Below are 12,325 nucleotides of genomic sequence, written 5' to 3' on the forward strand. Positions count from 1 at the left end.
TGACAGCCTCTCTTCTCCTCTCCCCTGACAGCCTCTCTTCTCCTCTCCCCTGACAGCCTCTCTTCTCCTCTCCCCTGACAGCCTCTCTCCTCCTCTCCCCTGACAGCCTCTCTTCTCCTCTCCCCTGACAGCCTCTCTTCTCCTCTCCCCTGACAGCCTCTCTTCTCCTCTCCCCTGACAGCCTCTCTTCTCCTCTGACAACCTGCTCCAGAGCGCTCAGGACCTCAGACTAGGGTGAAAGTTCACCTTCCAACAGTGCAATGACCCTATGCACACAGACAAGACAATGCAGCAGTGGCATCGGGACAAGTTTCTGAATGTGCTTCAGTGGCCCAGACAGAGCCCGGACTTCAACCTAATCGAACATCTCCAGAGAGACCTGAAAATAGCTGTGCAGCGACACTCCCCATCCAACCTGATAGACGTTGAGAGGATCTGCAGAGAAGAATGGGAGAAACTCTCCAAATACAGGTGTACCAAGCTTGTAGCGTCATACCCAAGAAAACTTGATGCTGTAATCGCTGCCAAAAGTACTGAGTAAAGGGTCTGAAAAATAAATGATGTATATATTATTTTTAATCAATTATAGTCAAGGGGTCTGAATACCTTCTGAAAGCACTGTAGACGGACGGACGGACGGACGGACGGACGGACGGACGGACGGACGGACGGACGGACGGACGGACGGACGGACGGACGGACGGACGGACGGACGGACGGACGGACGGACGGACGGACGGACGGACGGACGGACGGACGGACGGACGGACAGACAGACAGACAGACAGACAGACAGACAGACAGACAGACAGACAGACAGACAGACAGACAGACAGACAGACAGACAGACAGACAGACAGACAGACAGACAGACAGACAGACAGACAGACAGACAGACAGACAGACAGACAGACAGACAGACAGACAGACAGACAAGACGTTTATCATAGTGTACTTTGGCTTCTGGCTGGTTTCTCAGTAGTGAAGAGAGGGTAGAGGAGTGGGTAGGTGGGAGGGAGAGGAGAGGAGGGGAGAAGTGCGAGAGAGGTGGGGGGTTGAATTAGCACTCATGTGCTATGTGACGCAACATGCGGGCACTCAGCCACGATGATAAAACAGCTTTAAAAATTAAAAGGCTCCCGTCCTGCTCCTCTCCTCCCAGCCCTAACCCCGCTCAGCTTTAGACAGCTGGTTGAATGGCTGAACGAGCTAATGCCACATCACACAGACCAGGGCCCGCTCTCTGCTGCTAACCTCTCTGTCCCCTCGCCCCCCCCCCAACTCCTCTCTCTCTCCTTCCCTCTCTCCCCTCTCTCTCCCTCCCACCTCCCCTCTCTCTCCCTCCCACACTCCCCTCTCTCTCCCTCTCCCCCCCACTCCCCTCTCTCTCCCTCCCCCACTCCCCTCTCTCTCCCTCCCCCACTCCACTCTCTCTCTCCCTCACTCCCCTCTCTCCTCTCTCTCACTCTCTCTCCTCTCTCTCACTCACTCTCCCTCTCTCACTCACTCCCTCTCTCTCACTCACTCTCCCCACTCCCCCCCACTCCCCTCTCTCTCCCTCACTCCCCTCTCTCTCCCCACTCCCCCCCCACTCCCCTCTCCCTCCCCACTCCCCTCTCTCTCCCCACTCTCCCTCTCCCCACTCCCCCCCCTCTCTCTCTCCCCCTCTCTCCCCACTCCCCCCTACCACCCCCCTCTCACTCCCCACTCCCCCCCCTCTCTCTCCCCACTCCCCTCTCTCTCCCTCTCTCCCCACTCCCCCCCCTACTCCCCCCTCTCACTCCCCACTCCCCTCTCTCTCCCACTCCCCCTCCCCCACTCCCCTCTCTCCCCCTCTCTCCCCACTCCCTCCCCCCCTCTCTCCCCCTCTCTCTCCCCACTCCCCTCTCTCTCCCCACTCCCCTCTCTCTCCCCCTCTCTCTCTCTCCCCCCACTCCCCTCTCACTCCCCCGCCCGTTTGGAACCAGAGTGAAGAGTTCAAGTGGTCCTGTAATGTTTTGTGCAGCGAGGGTAAATATTTGAAAGTGCCTGAAGGTTGACACCACGCCATGTGTTGACATATTAATAAAAACAAACTGTTCCTCTGGAGATTTTCTGACTGCTCAATGTTTCATAGAGGAAGTGCAATAGCAGTTTTAGTGTGTGTGTGTGTGTGTGTGTGTGTGTGTGTGTGTGTGTGTGTGTGTGTGTGTGTGTGTGTGTGTGTGTGTGTGTGTGTGTGTGTGTGTGTGTGTGTGTGTGTGTGTGTGTGTGTGTGTGTGTGTGTGTGTGTGTGTGTGTGTGTGTGAGAGAGAGAAACAGGAGCAGCGTTGGCACAGGAGGGAGGATGACAGAACCAGAGTGGGCTGGGAAAGTCAGAAGTCAAGATGTTTTAAAATGCACCAGCCACAGAGCCAAGGAGGGAGGAGAGAAAGGGACGATCTCACTGGCTGAAGAGTAGAGGCTGTCATTGTGCATTCTGGGTATTCACAGGGGATATGCTCCAAATGGCACTACTTTAGATCAGAGCCCTATGGCACCCTATACCCTACGTAGTGCACTACTTTAGATCAGAGCCCTATGGCACCCTATACCCTACGTAGTGCACTACTTTAGATCAGAGCCCTATGGCACCCTATACCCTACGTAGTGCACTACTTTTAGATCAGAGCCCTATGGCACCCTATACCCTACGTAGTGCACTACTTTAGATCAGAGCCCTATGGCACCCTATACCCTACGTAGTGCACTACTTTAGATCAGAGCCCTATGGCACCCTATACCCTACGTAGTGCACTACTTTAGATCAGAGCCCTATGGCACCCTATACCCTACGTAGTGCACTACTTTAGATCAGAGCCCTATGGCACCCTATACCCTACGTAGTGCACTACTTTAGATCAGAGCCCTATGGCACCCTATACCCTACGTAGTGCACTACTTTAGATCAGAGCCCTATGGCACCCTATACCCTACGTAGTGCACTACTTTAGATCAGAGCCCTATGGCACCCTATACCCTACGTAGTGCACAACTTTAGATCAGAGCCCTATGGCACCCTATACCCTACGTAGTGCACTACTTTAGATCAGAGCCCTATGGCACCCTATACCCTACGTAGTGCACTACTTTAGATCAGAGCCCTATGGCACCCTATACCCTACTTAGTGTACTACTAATATTATATATTTTATATTTTATATTTTAATTCTTATGCCCACTCTGAAGTTAAGAGTCACAACTCTGAATCCAAAAGCATGATATTATGAATGTTTGCAACCCAATAACATTTGTGAAAATGAGGGCGACCCAAAACCCACCAGTTGTTTCGGTTGTTGCAGGGCTTTACGGATTCGTGGCTTTTTATGATTCCCATATTATAAACTCTGAGATCACCGTGTCCAGCACCTTAATAAAACGTTTATGTGTAGAAGTTGGAATATTTCTGGGAAAAAAATATTTATTCTACCCATAAGTGATATTGGTTGACCATCGAATCAGGTCTTTCCATTTTTCCAATGAGATTTTCCTTCAGCAAAGTCAGACAGAGGAGCGTATTAACAGTCATTCCTAAGTATCTAAAAACAAAATCAGGAACTATTTTGACTGGGACATTAACAGTAGTAATAGACAGAGTAGTCTTTAGTTCTGCTGTAATATATTCTGCATATAGAGTCAACTCTTCTGTTGTGACTACCATCTCCTCTCTACCACGGCAACACACACACACTCATACGTGACAACAACAGGCGGTGAGAGGGCCGGCGGGCTAAATCACCCTGTTTGTAGTCAAAGCAACGGGAGTCAAAACACAGTGAAGAAAAGGAGTCACAACCTGTGATTTTGCTGTGTGTTTCAGAGAGACCAATCAGAAGGGCCGTGTGTTTCAGAGAGACCAATCAGAAGGGCCGTGTGTTTCAGAGAGACCAATCAGAAGGGCCGTGTGTTTCAGAGAGACCAATCAGAAGGGCCGTGTGTTTCAGAGAGACCAATCAGAAGGGCTGTGTGTTTCAGAGAGACCAATCAGAAGGGCTGTGTGTTTCAGAGAGACCAATCAGAAGGGCTGTGTGTTTCAGAGAGACCAATCAGAAGGGCTGTGTGTTTCAGAGAGACCAATCAGAAGGGCTGTGTGTTTCAGAGAGACCAATCAGAAGGGCTGTGTGTTTCAGAGAGACCAATCAGAAGGGCTGTGTGTTTCAGAGAGACCAATCAGAAGGGCTGTGTGTTTCAGAGAGACCAATCAGAAGGGCTGTGTGTTTCAGAGAGACCAATCAGAAGGGCTGTGTGTTTCAGAGAGACCAATCAGAAGGGCTGTGTGTTTCAGAGAGACCAATCAGAAGGGCTGTGTGTTTCAGAGAGACCAATCAGAAGGGCTGTGTGTTTCAGAGAGACCAATCAGAAGGGCTGTGTGTTTCAGAGAGACCAATCAGAAGGGCTGTGTGTTTCAGAGAGACCAATCAGAAGGGCTGTGTGTTTCAGAGAGACCAATCAGAAGGGCTGTGTGTTTCAGAGAGACCAATCAGAAGGGCTGTGTGTTTCAGAGAGACCAATCAGAAGGGCTGTGTGTTTCAGAGAGACCAATCAGAAGGGCTGTGTGTTTCAGAGAGACCAATCAGAAGGGCTGTGTGTTTCAGAGAGACCAATCAGAAGGGCTGTGTGTTTCAGAGAGACCAATCAGAAGGGCTGTGTGTTTCAGAGAGACCAATCAGAAGGGCTGTGTGTTTCAGAGAGACCAATCAGAAGGGCTGTGTGTTTCAGAGAGACCAATCAGAAGGGCTGTGTGTTTCAGAGAGACCAATCAGAAGGGCTGTGTGTTTCAGAGAGACCAATCAGAAGGGCTGTGTGTTTCAGAGAGACCAATCAGAAGGGCTGTGTGTTTCAGAGAGACCAATCAGAAGGGCTGTGTGTTTCAGAGAGACCAATCAGAAGGGCTGTGTGTTTCAGAGAGACCAATCAGAAGGGCAGTGTGTTTCAGAGAGACCAATCAGAAGGGCAGTGTGTTTCAGAGAGACCAATCAGAAGGGCTGTGTGTTTCAGAGAGACCAATCAGAAGGGCTGTGTGTTTCAGAGAGACCAATCAGAAGGGCAGTGTGTTTCAGAGAGACCAATCAGAAGGGCTGTGTGTTTCAGAGAGACCAATCAGAAGAGCTGTGTGTTTCAGAGACCAATCAGAAGGGCCGTGTGTTTCAGAGAGACCAATCAGAAGGGCCGTGTGTTTCAGAGACCAATCAGAAGGGCCGTGTGTTTCAGAGAGTTTAGATTACTTTCCCCTTAAGAGGCATTAGAAGACAACATAAATGTATGTTACCAATTAGACAACATCTATTGCAGGGTAAATCAATGTTAAAGTTTACATAGCTGATCACATATGGATGTTAAATGTTACATTATGGGTTGGTTATGTAGACTTCTACTAACACACCCATGATATCAACACTATGGTTATAACCATGTTATGAGGCTATACAGGACTGACCATCCATGATATCAACATCATATATGGATGTTAAATGTTACATTATGGGTTGGTTATGTAGACTTCTACTAACCCATCGCTATTCTACTACATATAATAATACAATTCAATTATATATTTACATTAAAAACCAAAGTCTCTCAGAATTCCAGTCATTCCAATACATACTATACCCCTTGATCTGGGATCCGCACTATGCAGCTGTTGCAAAAGCACATTTTTCACTGGCTGTCCACTGGTTTCAAAATAACAATGATTGATGGGCAGCTTAAACTTATTGAATTCAACCATCCTTGACTTCCAATACACATGTAGATTTGTGAACAGCTATTCACAACAACCACAATCCGTAAATTAGAGAGTAGCAGTGTGATTCACATCGATGTGCCATTCACAACAACCACAATCCGTAAATTAGAGAGTAGCAGTGTGATTCACATCGATGTGCCATTCACAACAACCACAATTCGTAAATTAGAGAGTAGCAGTGTGATTCACATCGATGTGCCATCCACAACAAGCACAATCCGTAAATCAGAGAGTAGCAGTGTGATTCACATCGATGTGCCATCCACAACAAGCACAATCCGTAAATCAGAGAGTAGCAGTGTGATTCACATCGATGTGCCATCCACAACAAGCACAATCCGTAAATCAGAGAGTAGCAGTGTGATTCACATCGATGTGCCATCCACAACAACCACAATCCGTAAATTAGAGAGTAGCAGTGTGATTCACATCGATGTGCCATCCACAACAAGCACAATCCGTAAATCAGAGAGTAGCAGTGTGATTCACATCGATGTGCCATCCACAACAAGCACAATCCGTAAATCAGAGAGTAGCAGTGTGATTCACATCGATGTGCCATCCACAACAAGCACAATCCGTAAATCAGAGAGTAGCAGTGTGATTCACATCGATGTGCCATCCACAACAAGCACAATCCGTAAATCAGAGAGTAGCAGTGTGATTCACATCGATGTGCCATCCACAACAACCACAATCCGTAAATCAGAGAGTAGCAGTGTGATTCACATCGATGTGCCATCCACAACAACCACAATCCGTAAATCAGAGAGTAGCAGTGTGATTCACATCGATGTGCCATCCACAACAACCACAATCCGTAAATTAGAGAGTAGCAGTGTGATTCACATATGTGATTTAGATATATATATATATATACACACACACACACGTCTATATATCAATAATATGTGGTATCCGTATCGCCGTAGAATACACCTGTCATCCTTACCTTTAAGCATGTACTTAACCTCGATCATTTGGATGCATAGCTTGGACTGTAGTCTACAAAAGCCTATTTTCCCGCGATTCATCAAACACATTCGGTGTGTCGTCAAATTTAAAACTTGCACCTTTTTTTAAATGTTTTATTAATATGCTGATTTTAATGTAATTGAGAAAACAGAATAATTATTTTTTTTGTCACAAACATCCTTTCTGAATTTAAAAGTAATTATCTAGTTTTTCAAAAGGTATCTGTAATCTGTTCACAATATTTTTGCTGGTAACGTAACAAATTAAAGCTACCGTTTTTTAATATGTAGTCCATTACTCCCCAACCCAGGAGACATGATAAAACACTCCATTACTCCCCAACCCAGGAGACATGATAAAACACTCCATTACTCCCCAACCCAGGAGACAAGATAAAACACTCCATTACTCCCCAACCCAGGAGACATGATAAAACACTCCATTACTCCCCAACCCAGGAGACATGATAAAACACTCCATTACTCCCCAACCCAGGAGACATGATAAAACACTCCATTACTCCCCAACCCAGGAGACATGATAAAACACTCCATTACTCCCCAACCCAGGAGACATGATAAAACACTCCATTACTCCCCAACCCAGGAGACATGATAAAACACTCCATTACTCCCCAACCCAGGAGACATGATAAAACACTCCATTACTCCCCAACCCAGGAGACATGATAAAACACTCCATTACTCCCCAACCCAGGAGACATGATAAAACACTCCATTACTCCCCAACCCAGGAGACATGATAAAACACTCCATTACTCCCCAACCCAGGAGACATGATAAAACACTCCATTACTCCCCAACCCAGGAGACATGATAAAACACTCCATTACTCCAGGAGACATGATAAAACACTCCATTACTCCCCAACCCAGGAGACATGATAAAACACTCCATTACTCCCCAACCCAGGAGACATGATAAAACACTCCATTACTCCATTACTCCAGGAGACATGATAAAACACTCCATTACTCCCCAACCCAGGAGACATGATAAAACACTCCATTACTCCCCAACCCAGGAGACATGATAAAACACTCCATTACTCCGCAACCCAGGAGACATGATAAAACACTCCATTACTCCCCAACCCAGGAGACATGATAAAACACTCCATTACTCCCCAACCCAGGAGACATGATAAAACACTCCATTACTCCATTACTCCAGGAGACATGATAAAACACTCCATTTCTGTCATGCAGGTGAAAGAGGACCCAAAAGCGACTTGGCGAAAACAGAGTCTTTAATCCAGTAAAGTAAATACAAACAAAAAACACAACTTTCACTCGAAATGACGAGGACAAACTGGAGACTCGATCTTGAACAGCAGGTGAACAGCAGGTTGCCTCGGGAAGGCACTTGAACCAGACAGACTCAGACACCTGCTCACCACGCAGCATCTGAGGAAAACATGACACGACAGGGCGATACACAAACACAGCACGGTGAATTCTAGACAAGGAACCGACAGGACAGGAACGGAACACAAAGGAAGAAATAGGGACTCTAATCAGGGGAAAGGATCGGGAACAGGTGTGGGAAGACTAAATGATTGATTAGGGGAATAGGAACAGCTGGGAGCAGGAACGGAACGATAGAGAGAAGAGAGAGCGAGAGAGTGAGAGAGGGAGGGGAGAGAGAGGGATAGAAAGAGGGAAAGAACCTAATAAGACCAGCAGAGGGAAACGAATAGAATGGGAAGCACAGGGACAAGACAAGATAATAAATGACAAAACATGACAGTACCCCCCACTCACCGAGCGCCTCCTGGCGCACTCGAGGAGGAATCCTGGCGGCAACGGAGGAAATCATCAATGAGTGAACGGTCCAGCACGTCCCGAGACGGAACCCAACTCCTCTCCTCAGGACCGTAACCCTCCCAATCCACTAAGTATTGGTGACCCCGTCCCGAGAACGCATGTCCATGATCTTATGTACCTTGTAAATAGGTGCGCTCTCGACAAGGACGGGAGGGGAGGGAAGACGAACGGGGGTGCGAAGAAAGGGCTTGACACAGGAGACATGGAAGACAGGATGGACGCGACGAAGATGTCGCGGAAGAAGCAGTCGCACAGCGACAGGATTGACGACCTGGGAGACACGGAACGGACCAATGAACCGCGGAGTCAACTTACGAGAAGCTGTCGTAAGAGGAAGGTTGCGAGTGGAAAGCCACACTCTCTGGCCGCAACAATACCTTGGACTCTTAATCCTGCGTTTATTGGCGGCTCTCACAGTCTGTGCCCTGTAACGGCAAAGTGCAGACCTCACCCTCCTCCAGGTGCGCTCACAACGTTGGACAAACGCTTGAGCGGAGGGAACGCTGGACTCGGCAAGCTGGGATGAGAACAGAGGAGGCTGGTAACCCAGACTACTCTGAAACGGAGATAACCCGGTAGCAGACGAAGGAAGCGGGTGAGCGTATTCTGCCCAGGGGAGCTGTTCTGCCCAAGACGCAGGGTTTCTGAAAGAAAGGCTGCGTAGTATGCGACCAATCGTCTGATTGGCCCTCTCTGCTTGACCGTTAGACTGGGGATGAAACCCGGAAGAGAGACTGACGGACGCACCAATCAAACGACAGAACTCCCTCCAAAACTGTGATGTGAATTGCGGGCCTCTGTCTGAAACGGCGTCTAACGGGAGGCCATGAATTCTGAATACATTCTCGATAATGATTTGTGCCGTCTCCTTAGCGGAAGGAAGTTTAGCGAGGGGAATGAAATGTGCCGCCTTAGAGAACCTATCGACAACCGTAAGAATCACAGTCTTCCCCGCAGACAAAGGCAGACCGGTAATGAAGTCTAGGGCGATGTGAGACCATGGTCGAGAAGGAATGGGGAGCGGTCTGAGACGACCGGCAGGAGGAGAGTTACCCGACTTAGTCTGCGCGCAGTCCGAACAAGCAGCCACGAAACGGCGCGTGTCACGCTCCTGAGTCGGCCACCAAAAGCGCTGGCGAATAGACGCAAGAGTGCCTCGAACACCGGGATGACCAGCTAACTTGGCAGAGTGAGCCCACTGAAGAACAGCCAGACGAGTGGAAACAGGAACGAAAAGGAGGTTACTAGGACAAGCGCGCGGCGACGCAGTGTGCGTGAGTGCTTGCTTAACCTGTCTTTCAATTCCCCAGACTGTTAACCCGACAACACGCCCATAAGGAAGAATCCCCTCGGGATCAGTAGAAGCCACAGAAGAACTAAACAGACGGGATAAGGCATCAGGCTTGGTGTTCTTGCTACCCGGACGGTAAGAAATCACAAACTCGAAACGAGCGAAAAACAACGCCCAACGAGCTTGACGGGCATTAAGTCGTTTGGCAGAACGGATGTACTCAAGGTTCTTATGGTCTGTCCAAACGACAAAGGAACGGTCGCCCCTCCAACCACTGTCGCCATTCGCCTAGGGCTAAGCGGATGGCGAGCAGTTCACGGTTACCCACATCATAGTTGCGTTCAGATGGCGACAGGCGATGAGAAAAATAAGCGCAAGGATGAACCTTATCGTCAGACTGGAAGCGCTGGGATAGAATGGCTCCCACGCCTACCTCTGAAGCGTCAACCTCGACAATGAATTGTCTAGTGACGTCAGGAGTAGCGAGGATAGGAGCGGACGTAAAACGTTCTTTTAGAAGATCAAAAGCTCCCTGGGCGGAACCGGACCACTTAAAACACGTCTTGACAGAAGTAAGAGCTGTGAGAGGGGCAGCAACTTGACCGAAATTACGAATGAAACGCCGATAGAAATTAGCGAAACCTAAAAAGCGCTGCAACTCGACACGTGACCTTGGAACGGGCCAATCACTGACAGCTTGGACCTTAGCGGAATCCATCTGAATGCCTTCAGCGGAAATAACGGAACCGAGAAAAGTAACGGAGGAGACATGAAAAGAGCACTTCTCAGACTTTACGTAGAGACAATTCTCTAAAAGGCGCTGTAGAACACGTCGAACGTGCTGAACATGAATCTCGAGTGACGGAGAAAAAATCAGGATATCGTCAAGATAGACAAAAACAAAGATGTTCAGCATGTCTCTCAGAACATCATTAACTAATGCCTGAAAAACAGCTGGCGCATTGGCGAGACCAAACGGCAGAACCCGGTACTCAAAATGCCCTAACGGAGTGTTAAACGCCGTTTTCCACTCGTCCCCCTCTCTGATGCGCACGAGATGGTAAGCGTTACGAAGGTCCAACTTAGTAAAGCACCTGGCTCCCTGCAGAATCTCGAAGGCTGATGACATAAGGGGAAGCGGATAACGATTCTTAACCGTTATGTCATTCAGCCCTCGATAATCCACGCAGGGGCGCAGAGTACCGTCCTTCTTCTTAACAAAAAGAACCCCCCCGGCCGGAGAGGAAGAAGGCACTATGGTACCGGCGTCAAGAGACACAGACAAATAATCCTCGAGAGCCTTACGTTCGGGAGCCGACAGAGAGTATAGTCTACCCCGAGGAGGAGTGGTCCCCGGAAGGAGATCAATACTACAATCATACGACCGGTGAGGAGGAAGGGAGTTGGCTCGGGACCGACTGAAGACCGTGCGCAGATCATGATATTCCTCCGGCACTCCTGTCAAATCGCCAGGTTCCTCCTGAGAAGTAGGGACAGAAGAAACGGGAGGGATGGCAGACATTAAACACTTCACATGACAAGAAACGTTCCAGGATAGGATAGAATTACTAGACCAATTAATAGAAGGATTATGACATACTAGCCAGGGATGACCCAAAACAACAGGTGTAAACGGTGAACGAAAAATAAAAAAATAAATAGTCTCACTGTGGTTACCAGATACTGTGAGGGTTAAAGGTAGTGTCTCAAATCTGATACTGGGAAGATGACTACCATCTAAGGCGAACATGGGCGTAGGCTTCTCTAACTCTCTGAAAGGAATGTCATGTTTCCGAACCCATGCTTCGTCCATGAAACAACCCTCAGCCCCAGAGTCTATCAAGGCACTACATGTAGCACCCGAACCGGTCCAGCGTAGATGGACCGACAAAGTAGTACAGGATCTTGATGGAGAGACTTGAGTAGTTGCGCTCACCTGTAGCCCTCCGCTTACAGATGAGCTCTGGCTTCTACTGGACATGAATTAACAAAATGTCCAGCAACTCCGCAATAGAGGCACAGGCGGTTGGTGATCCTCCGTTCCCTCTCCTTAGTCGAGATGCGAATCCCTCCCAGCTGCATGGGCTCAGACTCTGAGCCAGAGGAGGGAGATGGTTGCGATGCGGAGCAGGGAAACACCGTTGATGCGAGCTCTCTTCCACGAGCCCGGTGACGAAGATCTACCCGTCGTTCTATGCGGATGGCGAGAGCAATCAAAGAGTCCACATCTGAAGGAACCTCCCGGGAGAGAATCTCATCCTTAACCACTGCGTGGAGTCCCTCCAGAAAACGAGCGAGCAGCGCCGGCTCGTTCCACTCACTAGAGGCAGCAAGAGTGCGAAACTCAATAGAATAATCCGTTATGGACCGTTCACCTTGGCATAAGGAAGCCAGGGCCCTAGAAGCCTCCCTACCAAAAACTGAACGGTCAAAAACCCGAATCATCTCC

This window comes from Oncorhynchus gorbuscha, linkage group LG15, assembly GCF_021184085.1.
Source record: "Oncorhynchus gorbuscha isolate QuinsamMale2020 ecotype Even-year linkage group LG15, OgorEven_v1.0, whole genome shotgun sequence".
Taxonomy (NCBI): domain Eukaryota; kingdom Metazoa; phylum Chordata; class Actinopteri; order Salmoniformes; family Salmonidae; genus Oncorhynchus; species Oncorhynchus gorbuscha.